Source organism: Bombyx mandarina, chromosome 16 (assembly GCF_030267445.1).
Source record: "Bombyx mandarina strain Sakado chromosome 16, ASM3026744v2".
NCBI lineage: Eukaryota > Metazoa > Arthropoda > Insecta > Lepidoptera > Bombycidae > Bombyx > Bombyx mandarina.
This window is the reverse complement of record NC_143222.1, coordinates 13,214,698-13,236,947: the sequence shown is the minus strand read 5'-3', so window position 1 is coordinate 13,236,947 and position 22,250 is coordinate 13,214,698. Positions and strand designations below refer to the sequence as shown.

At 37.9% G+C, this 22,250-nt stretch overlaps 1 long non-coding RNA gene across 1 annotated transcript; it reads right to left on the bottom strand.

Moving 5' to 3' along the window:
• Positions 1 to 2,650: 2,650 nt before the first annotated feature.
• Positions 2,651 to 18,346, bottom strand: LOC149501370 (uncharacterized). Its single transcript, XR_016324312.1, has 3 exons — positions 18,196 to 18,346; positions 17,628 to 17,714; positions 2,651 to 2,662 (listed from the first exon to the last, which is right to left on the bottom strand). It is a non-coding gene; the product is annotated as an uncharacterized LOC149501370 (long non-coding RNA).
• Positions 18,347 to 22,250: the final 3,904 nt, after the last annotated feature.

Genomic DNA, 22,250 nt, shown 5'->3' with positions numbered 1-22,250 from the left:
TCATCAAACCGCATAATATAAAATGCTGATAACCTTATCATATAAAAGAAGGCAATAATGTAACTGATAACTTCCTTAGTTTATCCTTGAAATAACGCATCTCGCTCACTCTCCTCGACTATCTGAAGTGTGCGAACAGGACCTAGAATGTCTAGTTGGCGATAGTCACTATCGTTCATTTTAAGTTGCCATTATTTTGATTTTAAGGTTCATTTTGCAAAATTTTACAAAAATTTAATTGCGTTTCTCTTCGTTTGACAGATGTGAAGGTGGATTCAATGCACGCAATGCTAGTTTATTGTAGACTAGGCTTTTTTCCTACCTACGCTGGAATCAAGTTACCGAGCGAGTAGGAGAGCTCACGGGCCCCAACCTGAGGACGTTGCTAACACTAGTCCTACCAAGAGCAGTGCTTCGTAGAATCTACCACCGGATCGCAAACTACTGAGAAGATTCGGCGATAAACTCAATGCTGTGTAAATGACATGGTCACTACACAAGTGGGTCGCGGGTTCGAATCCCGCCAAGGGAAGATATTTGTATGATAAATATAAAATGTCTTTTCCAGGGTTATGGATGTATATTATATAAATGTATGTGTATAATAAAAATCTTACATTAATTTCCGTTATCTGGTACACCTGTAACACAAGTTCTTTACGAACTTAGCACGGGACCAGCTAACGTGGCGTGATCGTTAGTAAATATTTTATTCTGTGGGCTAATTTACTTGAGGTACCTAAAAGCACCGTTAGTTGATCGTGAAATGACGTGTTTAGGGTAGACTAGGCCATGATCCAGCTGATGTACGTGGATTGTTGACAACGTAAATGTTGCCGTGCTGAAGATTCCATTTTTCTAAACTGGTACCTCTCTAGTACCAAGTGGTGCGAACGAGTGCTTTGCCACAAGATTAGACATATATGACTTCAGTATAATGTAATAGAAAAGGCAGTGAAAGGTTCTTAAACTTGAGTCCCTGGCCTTATAATAAGGTTTGAGGAGTAAACGCGGAAACCTAATTAGGCGATTACGAACAGATTTCACAATCATATTAATCCAACGCAAACATAGTTTTTGCATGAATAAAACATTCAATTGTTTCACATTATTATTATTCAGTCATCACAATATACTTGGATGGTCCACGATCAGTTATTTTTAACAATAATAACAACATCATTTTGTTATCTTAATTATTAATACATAATATTAGATAGTGCATATTATTGTTATTTATAAACTTACAAAAAAATATTGTAATGTACCTAAACAATTTTATGGCGGCTTAAAATTGATTGAGAGAAATTTAAAGTCTTCGCCTCATCTCATGACGATCTACCATCTTATAAGGGTGACGGTCACAATTTACAATATTGCATAAGCATCATTACAATATTGCATTGCAATAAGTTAAAAGTGTCAGAACGACTATAAATGTTCCTCAAAATGTTCATCTAGACTATCTATTTTTGCATGGACCGAACCATGCAAGTTTTATTCGCAAGGATTTTAATGCAGATAGAAAGGCATATTCATTGCAGGACAATGGCTCCTACGAGCGCCTGTTCCAAACATCCACCCCTAATTATATCTACGTCCTTTCTCCTAATTATTATCCTTGCTTATACACTAAGTCTTCCAACGCGCTCATGGTAAACGCGCTCTAGTTTTTCCTCTGATGTCCAACGTAACTAAAATTCCTCTGTATCGCTGTCAAGAGTTTTTCGTACTGTTCTGCCGGCTCCAACTCCCAGAGAAAGAGGTAGGTCTCGAGGAGAAGCTTGGAGCCATGCCCGTTGGCAGCGCTGGTGGGGTTAACGGAACTAGATTTGTTGCTGGGTGGTAGACTCTTGCTGCTAACGCCTTGTCGTCTAGGAAAAAAAGAATCATCTATAGCTTAAAACTGGTTTTCAGGGTTTCGCTTCCAGATTCCCCTTTTAATATATTCAGGTAGTGTCAAAATTTAAATATGTGGTTACGATAAAACTAATTTCAAGTAATGGTATTGCTATTATTAGTTTTTAGCGGAGACGACATTGGCTATCATTACGAAATTGAGATGAGAAGTCGAATCTAGAAGCAATCAGAACGGATACGAAAGAGTTTAGGTAGATTCAAGATCCGTCTTAACACTTGAAAAAGTTGTCGAAAGAACTTTTACTGGTGATAGGACCTCTAAAGTCCGCACGGGTAGGTACCCCCGCCTATTTCTGCCGTGAAGCAGTAATGCGTTTCGATTTGAAGGGTGGGGCAGCCGTTGTAGCTATACTGAGACCTTAGAACTTAGGTATATCTCAAGGTGGGTGGCGCATTTACTTTGTAGATGTCTATGGGCTCCAGTAACCACTTAACACCAGGTGGGCTGTGAGCTCGTACACCCACGAAAGCAATAAAAAAATTTAAAAAAAATGACTAATCAGATGTACATAACTTATTGACATCGTCTGTTGTATGACAGAGATGTATGGTATCATGGTGACATTGGTTCGATAGTGGAACGTGTTATGGGACTTGTTAGGGGAGCAACTGTACTTTTGACTGCAAGACAGTGAAACCGCTGGCTGTAAAACAGTTAAGGCTAGAAATGAACTTACTGTTCGAACCACTATAGGACCATCCATTAGCGTGCACGGTGTTTTTACCTGGAGGCATTTTGGTTCTGAAACAAATAAAAATGAGCAATTTCAACAATCTGTTTTACTGTCACAAAAAATAATTGGTTTAGAGAATAATGTGTCTTGCTATTACTTAGAATAGGGATACATTTCGTATTCCCTGTCCGTCAACGTAATATTCCCCCCGATGTTGATCAATTATATTTATGTAACGGAAATTTTCAAATTTGTTTTCATTAATGTCATAGATGTCTGATTCGAATTCAATCATTATATTTTCAAGAACTGATGACAATACAAAGAAAAATATTACTCTATAACTATAAACTAAGATCAAGCAAGATTAGCAGGATGTAGCAGTTTATAAACTGTTTGGTTCCTTTTGGTATAAATCGTCTTTTCTTTTTTTTCAATTTCACAATGTTTTTAGTTTTTAATTTTCTTCTTGATAGGTATTACCTAACTGGATTATCTTTCGCAGACACTGACCCCAACCAAATTTAAGTGGTATCTCGTCATCTGGTTTTCTAATCATTAGGCTACCAACGTGATCAATGATGAACATGAGAATTTATTCGTAAAAACTGCCAATTTATCAATAATCAGAGATTTAGGAAGAAATTTAATGAATACAATGTTCGCATCAAGAAACAATGTTGGGCTAACAAAGCTCTGAGATTTATAAAATATGTTGTTTTCTCACAAAAAATCATTGGGTGCTCTACCTATAAACATATTTTACGTAGCGTGTAGTGTACTGATAATTGAATTAATTTGTTACCGCTAAAGTACGCCTTATCAATGCTATTAACTGATTCGAGTTTGACATTCATTGCTTCTATACAGTCGAAGACATACTCGTCTGTTTTAATACAAAGCACCTGCACTGCATACATTACTATACATTACCACCTTCCTTTCCTTGTTCGGAAAGAATGTCATTCAGCACGTGGATTGAACAGCGTCAGCGTAAATATAAAGCTTTTAGATGCGATGAAATCCCGTGCAAACCATGTAACCCGCAAGCTGAATAACAAAGCTACAGCTCGAAGCATGTTTAGCTTGATTAACAAAATGTCAATAGAAGATATAATACAGAGAAAACGGAAGATTTATGTTGTACATGTTAGCATCCCAAGACGCTGTTTTATTGATTGCATTACTGATCTCTCTGGGCTTGCTCAACTGTCTTTCCTAGTGCAAGGCTTCATGATTATTTTTTATATCTCTCACATTATTATTATTCGAAGCCCATTCGAATTCGAACGATAAAATGGCTGTAGTCCACTTCTGCCACCAATCCATCTCTTCCCGTGAGTGTCGTAAAAGGCGACTAAGAGAAGAGAAGGGACGGTATAATGGACAGCAGCAATTTTGGATTAATATAGCAGAGTATTGCAATCGCCAAATGAAGTTGACTAGAGATAGAGCTATAGTGCGGGTAGGTACCACCGTTCTGCCCACGTCTGCCGCCGGATTGACGGTTGTTATAACCGCACTATATCTCAAGGCGTTTCTGTAACCACTTAACATCATATTGGAAGGGAGCTTGTCTGCTTTAAAAAAAAGAAGCCTTGCTAAACGTGGTCTTATCATCCACCTACATCTACTTCAATGCGAACAAGCGCTATGAGGCTATAACTCAAAAATATATATATTTATTTATAATTTCTATACACTTCTGTCTCTAGCTTGGTTTAGAAATCACGGGTGTACCCGGGACGTGTACTAGAGTGTAGAGAAATAGATACGGGAACGGCATTGTACGTAATGCGGTGATGACGACAGGACTAGCATGGATGTCTACTTATTCCATTACCATTCAAAAAATTTCTCGCTAATTACTTTAGTTACTAATAGTCGAGAGAAAATACTCAACGCGTATAATTTAATGTAGTTGTAAGTTTATATATAAACATACGTCTGTGTATGTTCATTAAAACTCATTAAAAACTCTAACACAGATTCCAAGAAGATCCTTAGAATCTTAGAAGAATCAGCGAAACAAGCTTTTGTAGACCTTTCACACAAAAAAACCTTGTAATATTTTTTGTAATTACATTTTTTTTTCGCTTAGATGGATGTACGAGCTCACAGCCCACCTGGTGTTAAGTGATTACTGGAGCCCACAGACATCTACAACGTAAATGCGCCACCCACCTCAAGTTCCAAGGTCTCAGTATAGTTACAACGGCTACCCCACCCTTCGAATCGAAACGCATTACTGCTTCACGGCGGAAATAGGCAGGGGGCTGGTACCTACCCGTGCGGACTCCCAAGAGGTCCTACCACCAGTGATAACATAAACTTACATAAATTAAAATAAAACATGCAGCGTATTATCCATACTAAGCTTGCCTAAACAACACTGCAACTATGAACTTTCCGCACGGCGGTGTGAAAGCTCTGTTCCGATACAGTTGCTATCTTACACAGATATACAACTGAACAGAACGTCTCGTGTTTTTAGTAAACTGTGTCAGGTTTTGTGCGAAAACGTGTTAGAGAGTATAATGTATGGAGCTGACGTATTTAGGTATTTTTATTAGGTAATTTAATAATAAAGTATGGGTTGTAGCAACAATGCCCTATCATCATAAAGATAGAGACAGATGATATTACAAATAACTAGTATTTAACTTTATAGTTACTTCGTTGAGTTTTTGTTTGCTTAGATATGTGGACGAGCTCACGGCCCAGCTGATGTGAAGTGAACTTAAATGTCGCCACATACCTTTAAGCTTGAGTTTTAAGGCCTCAGTTTTAACAGTACAACGGCTGCAAAACTTTTCAAACTAAAACGCAGTACTGCATAATGCGGACTCACAAGACGTCCTATCACCAGTAAGATTGACTGTGAATACTGACGAGTACACGTCGCACCTGATGTTAAGTAGTACCGGAACCTTAGTGTATAGCTATTGCTGCCTCAAACGAGCCATAAATATTTTAAATCGATGCAAACGGGATTGTAGAACCGAATCTTTGGATATTTTATTATTATTATTGCTTAGAGCTCACGGCCCGCCTCGTGTTAAGTGGTTACCGGAACCCATAGACATCTACAACGTAAATGCTGCCACCCACCTTGTGATATGAGTTCTATGTTCTCAATATAGCTACAACGGCTGTCCCGCCTTTCAAACCGAAACGCATTACTGCTACACGGCAGAAATAGGTAGGGTGGTGGTACCTTCCCGTGCGGACTCACAAGAGGTCGTACCGCCGGTAATTACGCAAATTATAAATTTGTGGGTTTGATTTTTATTACACGATGTTATTCCTTCACCGTGGAAAACAATCGTGAACATTTGTTATGTACGTATTTCATTAGATAAATTGGTACCCGCCTGCGGGGTTCGAACACCGGTGTATCGCTAGAAACGAATGCACCGGACGTCTTATCTTTTAGGCCACGACGACTATCAAAACCAAACAAATTATTTATTATTACAAGACTCACTTTAAATAGTATTTTTTTCACATGTATACATTGAATTTCTCAGCCCACGTTCAGACATGAGACACATATAAATACTAAATCAAATTTTAAACATAATTTCTCAAGCGTGGCTTCCTAATTACCTCTCGACATTCCAAAAATCCTTTAAGACGTCTCGAACATCTGAAGGATATCGGAGTACCCTTTGTGTATCGAAACTGGCTAATCGTTCGTAAGCCTATCCCTTCGAGATTCAATTAAAATGAATAGCTTTCGCGTTTTTCAGTTGAGCTCTTTCACAGAAAGTCATCAAAGGAACGGAATAATCAATTTCACAAATATCCCTTCCCTTTTTTCATCGTCAAATAAATCTGTTCAAACATCTCCGGAATCGCTCGTTCATTCCGTTTAGTCGGATATGCAAGGCGGGTTTGATCTTGAATACATTTTATTGACTTAGGAATAAAGGTTATAATTCCCTGTTCTTTTATAGTGAGTTATGTTGAATTTGAAAAAGTATCGGAATATGATAGCCGAGTGTGGAAATATCGAACTTAGCTTTATTAGAAGTCTTAGTAAGGTACTCTGAGATGTATTCCTGAAGGATAAGACATATTTTTATACGAACCTTTCGTTTATTATGTGATGTTTTGGTTTTGTTATTACATCATCAATAATGTATCTTGTGACGTTAGGATGTGGCATTAAGACATGATCGTTCAAGGGAAAAATTGGTTAATAAAATGATGTCAGAGTGAGCACACACAGGGATAAAAGATGAAAGGATCTTTTGGTACTTACAGGCAGCTTCATAGCGAACTTGAAAGGATAGTAATAGTGAAAATTGCTATTAGTTATCAGATCGAGCATAAACTTGTTTTATACCACAAAAAATCATCTTATTTTGGACGACAAAAAGATGAGATTCTTTCTGAGATACGCTCTTAATTTACCCTGTAATCTTCTTAGGTGCGACTTATCTATTGATTCGATTTAATGTCAGATGAACCGGGAACTCATCTGATGCATTCTAGCGGAATATAAGTAGTCTGGCCATAAATACTTTTTGTTACATAAAAACTTTTCTTTTTTTCAACTTTTTAATTATTTTGAATTTGGAACACATATTATATTATTTTAAGAGACTTCTTTCAATTTTGCGCCATTTTTTGCTGGGAATATTACATTACTTGATTGAAAATAAATGCATTGTCATTTGTAACAGAACTTATGGCTGGTCTCTAGATATATATATTCGTTTTTGCATCAATGCTTAATAAGTTACACTTCATACAAGAGGCCTGTAACACAGATATATCAAATGCTGCATTATCGTACTAAAATTATATCTATCCACTGAGTATCGTAAAAGAGTATTGTTTTTCTAAGCGCACCAATTAAATTATTTTTCTGTACGTATAGTTACAAAGGAAATTGGACTTTATTTATGAACTTTTATTGCCCAAAACAAAATAATCGTGGTCAATAAACATTCACCCTTACGTTTTTGGATTCCGTTCACACAATATTAATGTTGTCTTAGATACGATATACATTAATAATTATAGTTGCATTCGATATCGAAGGGATAACTTACCCTCGATGAGGAAAATATGGACGTATACGGTATCTTTTATGTCTGATATCGATCAGAATAAGCATGATTGTTGTGCGGCTGCAACAGGGAGGCCTTAGGTTTGACACGAGGCTTCAACTACTGATCTTTTGTTACTGTTAGGGATTTTAGACCAGTTAGCCTTCGTAGATTGAGTAGAGCTAGTTAATTATTATACAACTTTGTCTAATTGTTCGGAGGAATATAATACCCGCTATTTTTTTATTTTTATTTATTGCCCTTGTAGGCAGACGAGCATACGGCCCACCTGATGGTGAGTGGCTACCGTCGCCCATGAACTTCAGCAATGCCAGGGGTAGAGCCAAGCCGCTGCCTACCGCTTAATACTCTCTCCAATAGCTCTCTCTCCTTAAATAGCATTAAGGGCTAAATCAAACCTATCAGAACCAAGTTTAGTTATGACTTCGGATTCAAAGACATTAAGAGGTCACACCAATAAGGATCGCTATCCTGCCTATTTCGGCGCGACTGTTGTAATAGTATATTAGTATCATTTTTATTTTTATTAAGTGGTTACTGGAGCCCATAGACATCTACAACGTAAATGCGCCACCCGTCTTGAGATATCAGTTCTAAGGTCTCAGTATAGTTAAACTAGCTACCCCACCCTTCAACCGAAACGTATTACTGCTTCACGGCAGAAATAGACAGGGTGGTGGTACCTACCCGTGCGGACTCACAAGAGGTCCTACCACCAGTAATTACGCAAATTATAATTTTGCGGGTTTGATTTTTATTGTACGATGTTATTCCTTCACCGTGGAAGTCAATCGCGAACATTTGCTGAGTAAGTATTTCATTAGAAAAATTGGTACCTACCCGCCTGCGGGATTCGAACACCGGAGCATCGCTAGATACGAATGCACCGAACGTCTTATCCTTTAGGCCACGACGACTTCAAACATTCTTATTAGGTAATCAAGTTCAATTTTAGTATAATGAAGTGTATAAATATTTTTACTAAATCCAATACTTGATTCCATTCATTTAATTTAAATAATCTATATATTAATACGTGAAGCAAAAACTTTGTATCCCTTTTTACGAAAATTGCGCGGACGGAGGAGTATGAAATTTTACACACTTATAGAGAGTATAGAGAAGAAGTGCACAATGCTAATATTTTTTAAAAATAATGCATAAAAGATACATTAAATCAAAAAAGATAACATTTCACACACTACATACCATATATTTGACGCACACACGCATGCATACTATTTATTGTCAAACTTTTGTTCTTGACGTCTGTTGTCAAATTGAGATTAAATATTGTTTGTCTTTGTTAATATTTTTTATAGTTTAGTCTTGGCGAAATTTGTGATTATAGAAGTATAAAATACAATCATAATAGTGTACAAACTTACAATTCCAATTAATTATAATCGAATTTCGACTACTGCGGGACCTCTAGTAATATTTAAACATGAAGTATAACGAATGAATATATTTTAAAATGTATTTTCTACAGGAAAAGAATAAACAATATTTACAGTCAAATGAGGTGTGTTTGTGTACACTAATTCAATCTGTGAAACGAATAAAAAATCGCCAGGATTAGTCGCAAGGCGAAAAAGTCGCATTCACGAAAATAGGTTAAGAGGGAATAGGCAGTTAGGAATGGGGCTCCGTATATGTTTAGTTTTTTACGATCTAGTAACATTTCCAATGTCAGACACTAGGCTTAGTCTGAATGCGTATTAGATGCAGTACGTATTCGAGAATATCATGCTTCAGTCACAAAGAAGTTAGTGGAGTCCAGAGATTTCTTAAGTTTCAAAATATTTAATCTGTGGGACTGCGAATCACTACGGAACTTTTTTATCACTTGGAGTGTGGTCTTCTGAGGCAGTACGGGTAGTTATCAAGGTATGTGTACTAAACAACCGCTTATCTGTGAAGCTGGTTAATTCATCAACGAAAAAAAGGAAAAAGTCTGCTAATTCAAAGCTACCCATCTTATTTCTTTTTAACGTGAGCACAACAAGGATGTCAAGGATCCGTCAAGCTTCTGACAGTCGAATGGATCTACTATATAACTGCACTCAGTGAACATTTCAGCTGACACTAACTCAAGTTTCTTTCATACGAAAGCGGAACCCTAAAAACTTCGAAACCGGGAGAAGCCGTGAAATATCTTTATTAAATCCCTCTTGAGCTAAATAAGTTCATTTGGCGGACGTAAAAAAAAAACGTACACCTTTTTGTAAATTAGAAAACATTTACGCCGATTTGTATGGCTTAGTGGGGGGTAATTAGTGATTGTCAGATACTGGGGTACCCCTGCTTGTGTAATGCCAAAAAATACATAGAGTATGCGGAACGATAAATCATTAAAATTTTGTAATATACGATTGAATCGGTGGTGCAGGAGTTAGCACACCTGACTGTTGCGCCGATGGTCATAGGTTCGATTCCCACATTCGTATGATGAACAAGTTTGTTTGCTCTTTGTAAAAAAAATTATATAACTATTTAAGCCACTGGTGGTAAGTCTCTGGTGGTAGGATCTCTTATGAGTCCGCACGGGTAGGTACCACCGCCCTGCCTATTTCTGACGTAGGGCAGTAATGCATTTCGGTTTGAAGGGTGGATCAGCCGTTGTAACTATACTGAGACCTTAGAACTTATATATCTCAAGGTGGGTGGCGCATTTACGCTGTATGTGTCTCTTCACTGCACCGACGTAACAAAGAATTTTAAAAAATAGTTTTCACCCTTCAGCATTAAGCATCCAAAGCAAGAACAAAAACAACCTGACTCCGTTTAGGACATTAGTTAGGACAACTAACCACTAGATTATAAGAAATAAGTTATTAAATCTGCAGAGGGTCGGCGCGATGTTAAGCTGTTAAGCCTTGAAATACAAAAGCAAAGTGACTAGTAGAGAGCTCAAGATTTCTAATTTTTGATACAGTCAGAGGTAGTAGTGGCCCTGAAAGGTTTTTTCTACGAAACAATTAAAGAAGTCAACGGCGCGTCAGCGTTCATTGCTGCTGTCCAATAACCATGTTTTCTCGACAGTACAAAAGTCATAAAAACTCCCAAAAACAAAATATTACGAGGAAATTCTTAATTCTAAACACGGCGAGCCAAATCAACTCTAAAAATATAATTTAATGACAATTCTGAATAAAGCCAATTTACCAAGACAGTCGGCCGAGGGGCCCACCTTCGTGTAGCCAATGGCCCTAAATTAACGCAAAAAAGGGGCCTAATCGACCATTTTTTTCCCGCCTGATTACGAAGGAGGCTATATCGGACCCCCCATTCGACTCAAACAAATGTTAACCCTTTATTCGCGCTTACCCCTTTCGAAAAAAACCCATAAAATATATCTAATTAAAAAATATCCCCGCCTTAGGACTGACGCCCATAAAGAATGTCAATTAACTACGCGACGTTTTTTTTTTTCTTTTGGTTATATTTTTTTCTTCAAGCCGGCGAAGGGTTAAGATAGCAAAATTAGTATCGCTATGAAATATTGAATCATATTAAATTCGGTAGCCGGGTTTTGTTTGATGACTTTTTTTTTATCTGGATTATAATAATTTACCAAATTGCTTAGGGTTAGTAAAATTAGATTATATCTATGGGATATTTATTATATGAACAGACTGTGTGTTTGGCCAACAATAAACAACGATGAACTAAAAACTTGACTTAGTTTAGCTGAGTACATATTAGTGATTTTACTATGACTTTCATTTGGCCCCAAATGACGTCAAAATTAATGAGGCTACGTTCTGAAAACTTGGCGCGGTAATTTTGAATAGTAAGGGTGGTTTTATTCTCTGTATATTTGGGACGATTCATGATATAAAATGTTATCAAATAAATTATAATCAAACCGAATATATAATTCAATATTGAATTTCTCAGATAGCTGTAATTTTTTTTCGGTAATGATATAATATTTTTATCTTGTAAACAACGGGTAAGGTGTACATAATTATGTAGTTTGGGTCTGCAATATATTATTATAAGGATATTCCTAACTACCCATCCAAGCTAATTTGTTAATGATTAAGATCGATAACATTGGGGCTGTGGTCTATTGGCTCCGGCGGCTTAATATCCAGTAGCCCATGGGCATACCTAAGCTCATAAAAATACCTACTTAGTGTCAATAAAATATGGCCGGGAATACAGTTTCTCTATTCAGAGCTCTAAGATCGTTCAAGATCCGTCTCTTCTTCAAAAAAAATCAATTTTAGCTAAGCATTGTAAATAAAATCGAAATAACTCTGTTTTCGTTAAGATTTTTTGAGTTTTTATCGTGGTTAAGCAAAACGCAGACAATATGACCAATATATTTTACAAACAAGAACAAAAGTGTATCTATTTTTTGGTATGTATGAAAGAGTTCCTATAGTCCCGGATGCTTTGCCGCTTATCCAGGGCAAACTTGAGGATCCTGCCGAGAAGGATAGTCAGCTAAAATTAGCCCGGGCACCCCAGGAGAAGACTTAACAGTTAAAAGATACCACCATCGCAAATACACCTACCATCGCGTCGGAGTCGCAATCCACTGATGGTATCCGGCGAGAAACTAGCGGGCTGATGCTATGACTTAAGTTACTGTATCACGTCGATCTTCACCGAGATTGACATGTAGCATGTATTTTGTGAAAATACCAAAATGGTGTGCATTTAATAAGAATTCCAAGGACTTTAGGTCGAATTTAAAAAACCTTTTCTAGTTATGTGTTCTTGAATTGAAAAAAGCCATTTTCATTGATTCAACCATTAGCCGTAATTCGGGTAAAATAAAAATCAAGGAATGCTTAAACAACAGACAACAATGTACTCTTGAGATCGCGTGATGCTAACATTCGTGGAAATTAATCCCGGCTCGGATACTCGTCTCATGAGTCACGGGTCAGTGTGTTCGCTAAACAATGAAATTGTTTAGTTCTTCTGGTATTAGTACACCTTTCGAGTCCGCACTAATAATAATTATGCCAATTTTAAGAACGGGAAGGCTAAGATAGTTAGGATAGAATAGGATATTAAAAGATATTCTATGAGCTACTTGTCACAAGAGGCGCCACCATACATATTGATGCAAGCAGACAATTTGTTGATAAACTATGAAATGCTTGATATTGCATTGAGGGGCGAAACTAAATATTTGCAATTTTACAGGAGAGCCATTTAAAGTTCAAAATTTTAAAACAATATCATAACAAAAAAGTTCTTCGGCTATTTCAATGGAATAAATTTAATTGAATTTCAATTAAAAACATCGAACTGTTGATGTATGTATAGGTATATAAAAATGAATTGATGTTCGTTAGTCTCGCTAAAACTCGAAAACGGCTGGACCGATTTGACTAATTTTGGTTTTAAATTATTTTTGGAAGTCCAGAGAAGGTTTAAAAGGTAAATAAATATGAAAATGCTCAGAACTAAATAAAAATAGCAATTTTATTTTTCCTTTGATGTGTCCACCGTCGGACGGATTCCTTTTGTTTGTTTTAAGTCTATTTTATACAAAAGCTTAGTTCTGTTATTTATCGATTGAGGCACTACAAAGTCTACCAGGTAAGCTTGTACCCACACTTCATTACAAAGATAAATGTCGCTTAAGCCAAATACCCCTTCAGCCCTTCACATGTATTTTATGATTAAACCACAAATTTCATGTTACTCAATCACTGAATTATGATTATAGAAAGAAAAAATGCTATCAAAATTATTTAATGTCGTTAAAACAAAAGCGATTGCTTAACCACACAAGCATTGAACTTATTCTCACATTCATGACCTCGTTTATAGATTTGTTTAGGTATTTATAAATTTAACTGTATTGGTATAATTTGAATTAAATAAATAATGTATGTTTATCGTTAGCGCCATCTTGGTTGTTATTCTTTTTAATTTTTTTTATTGCCTAGATGAATGGACGAGCTAACGGCCCACCTGGTATTAAGTGGTTACCGGAGCCCATAGACATCTACAGCGGCTGCCCCGCCCTTCAAACCGAAACGCATTACTGCTTCGCGGCAGAAATAAGCGGGGTGGTGGTACCCACCCGTGCGGACTCACAAGAGGTTCTACCAACCAACCTACACCAAAGCCTACTACACCAAACTACACCAAAGCCGTTGATACATCGACCTCATCAAAGACACATCGCTCACGCTATACCTAGCACCATTCTTCTCACTATTAATATAATTCATTACATCCGTAAATTCTACCACACGACCAACAGTTTCGCAAGACGAGCGAATGAAATTCACGTGAATCACACACCTAAATTATTAATTGTATATAAAACACGATTATAACTCGTGACCCTTGTGGCACAGAGATCAAAATTGTCTAAAGGTATAGTTTGACACAATGACACTAAAACCACCAAAATCTAACTGTATCTCAATAACGGTAGTTCTGTTAGCGGCTAAGTGTATAGGAGCAATGTCTTGTCAATGTCAACGGTCTTTATATTAAATGTAAGCTCATACTTCATTGACCTAAAACGTCAATTGACAGCTTGATTATTGAAGGTAGGAAAAAATGCTGTGAGCCCGCATTAGTTGCTACCGCCAAACTGTCCATTTCTGCTGCCAAGGTATTTTGAGTTCTACTTGTATTAATAAAAGAGATGATTTTTGAATACGATACAGCTTAAATGTTGGATATCCATTGTGTATACATCTGCGAATTCCACCTCATTTCTTCACGTCTTCATGTGGCTTGGTTGCGTAATATCCAAGGTCTCCGGTAGCCACTTAATCTAAATAGGCAGTGAGTACGTTCCCTTAAGTACCTAATTAAAAAATATACAGTTGTAACCCGATGAAGGAAGACCTTGCAACCATCAAAGTTAAAGATAGTAAGATATCGTTATCGTTTCTTCACCAACCACCAGAACACCAATCAAACAGGAAACTCCACAGCATTCTGTAACTACAAGACACGTCAGCGGACCCGATCCGTTGCGAAAGTGAAAGTTGTGTGTCATTGGTTTTACCAGAACTTTGAAATTAATGCTTGCGTCTTTTTAAGGCATTCCATAGGATCCGTGTTTAGCACCCGTGTTTGGAGTCTCAACTCGTGCAATCCTTATTGCTGAACTAGATGAGTCTGGCAGAAGGTTTGTCAGCTCTAGCGTTAATGGGCTTATTGGAGTCAGTAGAAGCTATAATGTCAATTGCACCTTATAATAAAATGTCGAAGACTAATTATAGCTATCCCATCCATGTCATGCATATTATCCCATATGACCACTTTCCCGTCTTTCAGAGCGGAATGCATGGCAGCTTTATAGGAGAAATGCGCAGACTGGCGATAGTCATATTTGTAAAGTCCACCCACGGTAATGGTGTCATCTCGGGCGTCATATTGGTATTACGGCTACTGTAAGCCCAGATAGGTCGGTGCCAATACTCTGCCTATATCTGTCGAAAAGCATAGGTGTCAAATTGAATACTGGTATACCCGTTATTTCTCGTTAACCGTTAACTTGTGCCAGTAGCCATCACAGAAGAACACAAGATATTTGACAGATGCCTGAATCTCGCTTACGACATTTTCAAGATAAGCTTGCATATATACAAGTTCCGAACAACAACATCTGGACCGTCGGTCTACCGAGCAATATCACCCGCTCGGTGGAAGATCTTCCCTTTGTCGTATATTCCTACAAACTCTGCCATTGCCGGTCCCAAGCCCGGATGAGAAAAGAGGAGGGTTGGCGTCAGTATGCCACCTACCCGGCCGTAAAAATATAACGCCGAGCAACGGGTAGCGGTCAACTAACCCGAACTAGGGCTTCAGTAGCCCAGAGGAACTAAATCGCCTCTAAAATTCTGCTGTGGAAGGACGCGGGAGCCCACCATCAGCAATTTTCCCAAAAAAGTTTTTACGTATGTATTCCGTAAAGTTCACGATTCTCAGCACTGAGGAACATGACGCACGGAGAAGAATACCCGTTATACTATACAAGTAAGACTTACACATAGTGTCTGTGCTCCAGTAACCACTTAACATCAGGTCGGTCAAGAAATGGTACGAGCTCTCCACTCGAAGCCAATCAGGCCACCTAATCGAGCCACGACTGCAGCTAAATTATCGCAAAGGTTTCAATTAATTTGCTAATGTGCATACGTAATTGTCCAATCCGTGCTCCTAAGAACAAAACACAAGCACGAGAACGCAGGAATGTTGTGTAGGTACGTGACGAGAATTTGCTTGATTCGCAGAATAAATATCAGCATGTGCACGTAGATTTTAATGCGGGATTGTCGTGAACTAACAAAGATGTGGCCGTTAGAAAGTCTTAGTTTTGATTTTGATTTTTAAGATGGCCAGGCAAATAGCTTTGTGAACATTGTTCGGACTTCACAAAACCCATCAGTACTTCGCGGCAGAAATAGGCAGGATCCACTCAGGATTCGTATTACAGTATGTTATTTATTTGCGACTAGCTGACCCGGCAGACTTCGTAGTGCCTCAATCGATAAATAAAAGACCTACACTTTTGTATAAAATTTAAAAAAAAACAAAAGAAGTCCGTCCGGCGGGGGAGATATCAAAGGAAAAACAAATTTGTTATTTTTATTAAACTTCGAGCATTTTCATATTTATCTACCTTTTAAACCTTCTCTGAACTTCCACGAATAATTCAAGACCAAAATTAGCTAAATCGGTCCAGCCGTTCTCGAGTTTTAGCGAGACTAACGAACAGCAATTCATTTTTATATATATAGAAGATAGAAGATGAAAGCCGAACTTGTCTAAAGTACATTAAGCATTTCATAACAAAATTTAGTTGTTATTTGCTTGCAGGATTTGAATTCTGGTAGACTCGTCTCGTTCGATACCAACAATATGAGTTGTTTCTCTGATGACACATACGACTTCGATAGCGGTCTCGTTGTGGTATTTGGGCTTCCGTTAAGGGCCGCCTGACTACTCCGACCTCAGAGAAAAACAACAAATAGCGCTATTTCGTACGAAATGATAAGCATCTTTGAGGCGTCGCTCACGGCACTAAAATACATCAGACCTTAATCATACATTAAAATTTTTGAGGCTGGACCTTGACGCGGCGCGAAAAAACAATTTCATTTATTCATTTATTTTGGTATCTATATATTAATACGTGAAGCAAAAACTTTGTATCCCTTTTTACGAAAATTGCGCGGACGGAGGAGTATGAAATTTTCCACACTTATAGAGAATATAGAAGAGAAGTGCACAATGCTAATATTTTTTTTAAATAATGCATAAAAGATACATTAAATCAGTAAATAAAACATTACACACACTACATAGGTACCGTATATTTGACGCACACACGCATGCATACTATTTATTGTCAAACTTTTGTTCTTGACGTCTGTGGTCAAATTGAGAATAGATTAAATATTGTTTGTCTTTATAAATAAATAATTTTTTATAGTGTAGCCTTGGCGAAATTTGTGATTATAGAAGTATAAAATACAATCATAATAGTGTACAAACTTACAATTCCAATTAATTATAGTCGAATTTCGACTACTGCGGGACCTCTAGTATAAATAAAATGTGGTTAAGTATAATTTATAATTCAATTGCATTGTTTTTTTTTTTAATTGTACATAAATCAATAACAGATTTCATTGCAGAGGGACTTAGAACTCTAATATTGATTGTGTTATTGGCAACCGTATTCCTTGGCGTTACCATGTGAACGTAATGTATGAAGATGATGTCGATATCTCAAATCCATTAAACAAGTGCATAAGTTACACTTCAAGCTGGAAGATATCGTTGCTAACGACGTGACTATTGCTTGGAGTGGCTAGTTGTTTTTAGTAGCTAATGGCATGTGTATGTCTGCGCACATGCTCAAAATTCCTATTGTATTACCACGAATGCACTGCCCTTCGATTTAGGACGTAAAACTGCTTCATGGCAAAAAGCCCATACATATTACCTTGAGGGTTCATTCAGGGTTCCAATGCTCTATCCAGCAATCACACGAATATTTAGTTTCGAGCTCGCTGTGAGCTCGTCCACCAATCTAAGCAATAAAAAAAAACCTTAACGTCGGGCATAGCAACAAATAAGCCAACAAATCGTCTGCTCTAAATTATCTTTTGTTAATTAAACTGCTGTCTGGAAGAGATCACTTTTAGCGATAAGACCGCCTATTGTACATAATAATATGTATCTACTTGATGACTGCTTTTTAATGTTAATTGTGTTTTGGTGTGCAAAAAAGTGTATTCTCTATCCCTCTCTATATATATCTTTAGACAATTGCATTCATCACAAGCCTAAAAACAGAGAGCAGATAAAACTGCATCTCTTTTAGTACACACTAGAAGGTAAAGTACCCTTTTCTTATTGTTTTCGCAGATATAATAAACACGAGATTACACAGTAAAAGCATTGATAAGGTCTTAACATTGATTACATTCTATTCTTGATCGATTAAGCCCGTTATTTAAAAGTAAAAGTGCTAATAAGACTCCGGCATGGAGCCGAAAATAATGTCTTACCTGCTGTGAGTAAATAAGGCAATCCTAATGCACTTCAATAGTTAAACAACGCACGCAAACAAACAAACAAAAAACTTTTGATAAAAACAACATTAAAATATTTAAATAAATTTCGGATTTCAGTTTTCGCAATGCTACCAACACACCGAGCAGTTAGCGACTGATTTCAATTCAATCAATTAAATACTTTGAAGTTTTGTACAATTATCTCGTTAATTCAATTATAGTCGTTATTTACATGTGGTTACAGAACAAAATCGCCTCAACGTATCGAACGTCCAAGAATTGAGGTCAGTGACGTCTTTTTTGTGTGGCCAGATAAGTTCTTTAGAAAGAGATAGCGTGATAAATTTTAGTCCATCAAACAGGGACAGTGGTATAGAGTGAAGTTTTTGTTCATAACTTTACATTTAGTAACAAGCAAAATGTAACAGTATTATTTTACGGAAAATTAATCAAATAAACCTACGCTTTGTGAAAATTATATTTATTAGTTACTGAATTGATACTATTATTGGTATTTATTTATATTTATTACACGCATTTTCAATGCCAAAGACTTGCTATCTTCTACATTATGATTTTCCGCTCCTTGCCACAATAGCCTTGTCTTGGGAGAGGGGAGATATATAGTTTGAGTTTGTCGGTACCATTTATTACCCTAAACACGTCATTACGGATCCTCCAGATCCATTATGGGTGCTTTTAGGTACCTCAAGCAACGGTTACCGTCCTCGTCGAACCCGTCGCTTGTGACGAAGGGCTCGATGAGTAAATTAACCCATAGACCCAGCCCACTGAGTTTCTCGCCGAATCTTCTCAGTGGCTCGCGTTTCCGATCCGGTGGTAGATTCTGCGAAGCTCTTGATAGGCCCAGTGCTAGCAGCACTCCGGTTAGAGCCCCGTGAGTTCACTTACACGTCAAGGAGAAGCTGAAATAGCCTCCGAAGGCTATCAGCATAGGTAGGAAAAAAAGAACAATTTATGTACCTGCAAGCTTTAATTGCACTACATGGTGAGACGAACTCACTACCTGGTTTTAAATGCCGATTCCCGTAGACATCAGCCATTCAAGCCTGAACGCATGGCTGCTACAATACGCCTCACCGTGGTAATCAAGCAAATTTCATTTATTTCCGTTTTATTTTGCTTAGATGGCGTCATTCACCTCGAGCCACGAGTTCTAAGACTGCCCCACCCTTCAAACTGCTTTACGGCAGAGGTAGGCAGGTAGGAGTCCGCACCTACTGGTGCGGACTCACAAGACGTCCTACCACCAGTACATTATTTGTAATGAATTTATATTGCACGATGTTTCTTGTTTATACAAGCCCGACTCATTAGCGAGAAATGCTTTGACAAAACAACAAAGGGAAAATCAGTAACTACGACGGCGAATTCGCTGAAGATGCCGTTCGCGCAATCCAGCTGTTTTGCTACTTTATTCTATGATAGTTACTCCTAAAATTACTATGCAATATTAATGTAAAATCGCACAGGAATTACGATTTCACGGTCTGCTATGCCTTTGAGATAACAAAGCTTAAAAATAATAATAGTGACCTTAACCCGAGACGCGTCGCGTTCTATTAATGTTTTTGAGGCAAAGACCAAATGTCAAATCAAATCAAAATCTAGTGGGACTTTATGATATCCTAACCATGAATCTGACTACAGAACCCAGCATGTAGCATGAAGCATACGCCCTGTTTTAGCACGCTTATTAAATCGGCTTGCTATACAAGCGTGTTCTTTTTAAACTTTTTTTTTTTCGCAACACCAGACTTTTTGATGTCTCGTCACACACATAACGGAAGCTGCACTTTTCAAAGTCACGACCGACTTTCGAGGGAACCGAAAAGAGGTAAAAGTCGGCAGCGGTATTAGACCGCCGATCTAATTATACACGTATGAATCAACGCACATTCAGCACATTATTAGCTCTTTTGAGTCATCGACCACGAGACCACGATATCTGTGGTATTGCAAAAGGATATTCGTTTTGTTTACAGTTAAAAGGAAGGTGGCTTGTCCAGAGAACTTGCCTTTTAAAGAGGATGTAAGGTTTCGTGCTAGCTGTGTCCGATAATACCGGGAATGGGCAGGATTCGTGAGGATGTCTCTACGGCGTCAATGGTCTATGGCTGCCTCAGCCGGCTTGATGGTGTAGTTGTCTGCGGCCATGATGAATTTAAGGATGGTGTCCCGTCAAAGATGTGACGTAAGCGACGCGTTTATAAATCTAAGGATGCCGTGCCATAGAACATCTTTTACTTGAATGAATACCAAGGAATATTAGAAAAGCTTTGTGAAGAGAGTAGAAATAAACCAGTTAAGCCCTGTAGCACCACAATTTCACATAAAACTGTGGTAGCACTTGCCGGGTAAGATGGTTTTTTTGGTCTGCGTACTTTCACTAACGGATACAAACTTTTCGATTCATCGCCTTTAAGAAGTCATTAAATCGAACTAATTGATTTTAGAACTATTCAAGTAACTGCCCATTGCTGTAAACCTTGATTAAGAGAAAGTTAACGTCTTTTAACAAACTCCTGGTATTGTCATAGAAACTTCGCTACGCAGTGGAGATTGATTACAGATAGTCAATTCGGAATATTGATGTTTCTTCGCAAGATCTAAAATATATCTGTTCTCTATACTACAGTCAGGTTGAGCATACATTTGCTCGATTCTTGCGATTTTCTGTGTTTTTAACGATAGTATTCGTAGTAGTATTCGGTAGCATTCGACTGTATTCCATATGGAAAGCCGAATTTAAACCTTAAATACAGTCGTATGCAATAAAATCAGCAACGATAATCACTTATGGTTATGTGAATAATAGCCTCTTGTCTTTAAAAGTTGACAAAACCTTGCCTTGTTTCCATACTCCTCAAAGCTATGTAAATTAGCAATAATTTCAATTCTATTCTAACCTTAACTTTTGAGTTAAAGCCACCAGCGTCAGGTGCGCTTTAAAAACTAGATGAGTTTTGAGTCCGCAAATGCAAGTATGCCAATAGAACAATACTTAAATATTGTTAATTTGACTTCAGTCCACGTTGCTATCCACACAGCCGAGGACAGGCAGGAGTGGCGCAAGATGATGCAGGAGAAAGTTATTAGAGGAGGTCACGACCCTTAGCACTGAAGATTATCGGCGCAAGGAGGAGGATTGTTAATTTACGTATCGATTTATTATAAAATTATTGTATTTTACTGGTGGCAGGACCTCTTGTGAGTCAAGCAGTAATGCGTTTCGGTTTGAAGGGTGAGCCAGCCGTTGTAACTATACTGAGACCTAAGCAGTTATATCTCAAGGTGGGTGGCGCATTTACATTGTAGATGTCTATGGGCTCCGGTAACCATTTATCACCAGGTGGGCTGTGAGCTCGTCTACCCATCAAAGCAAAAAAAAAAGTAACACTCTTGTTGTAATACTGATGCATCTGAACTACACCTTTAAGTGTCCGGTACACAGTTATGCTCGGACGCCAGATTATGACGCGTCAAGTGTGATGGAAGTCCGTGTTTGGTCCTTTGTTCTACTTCCCCTGTCTTATAAGTTCCTTAGACTCTCTACACGCGCAAGTAGCTTGATGAAGGAATTATTTATACCTTTGTTTGTAGCGTTGCTTATTTTCTAGCCAAGGTTGACGTGGTCCATATCCATATGCCCTACAACTTAAAACTGCATCTACATTCATAGCTGGAATCAGCCCAAATCGTATTGAAGGACCACAACATCCGATGGCTAAGTAACAAGAATCGACAGAGTGGTCTTAAAATCCAATGTCATGCTAAACTCTAAAACTATACTATACTTAATACGTCTGTTGTCAATGTAACAAAACAGATAAGTCGCCCCGATCTTCTCAGTGGGTCGCGTTTCCGATCCGGTGGTAGATTCTGCGAAGCACTGCTCTTGCTAGGGCCAGTGTTAGCAACACCTCCGGTTTGAGCTCGGGAGCTCACCTATACGCTAGAGTAACGCTAATATGCCCTCTCAAGGCTAGCCATGGGTAGGAAACCATATGCTTTTATCAAAGAATGCC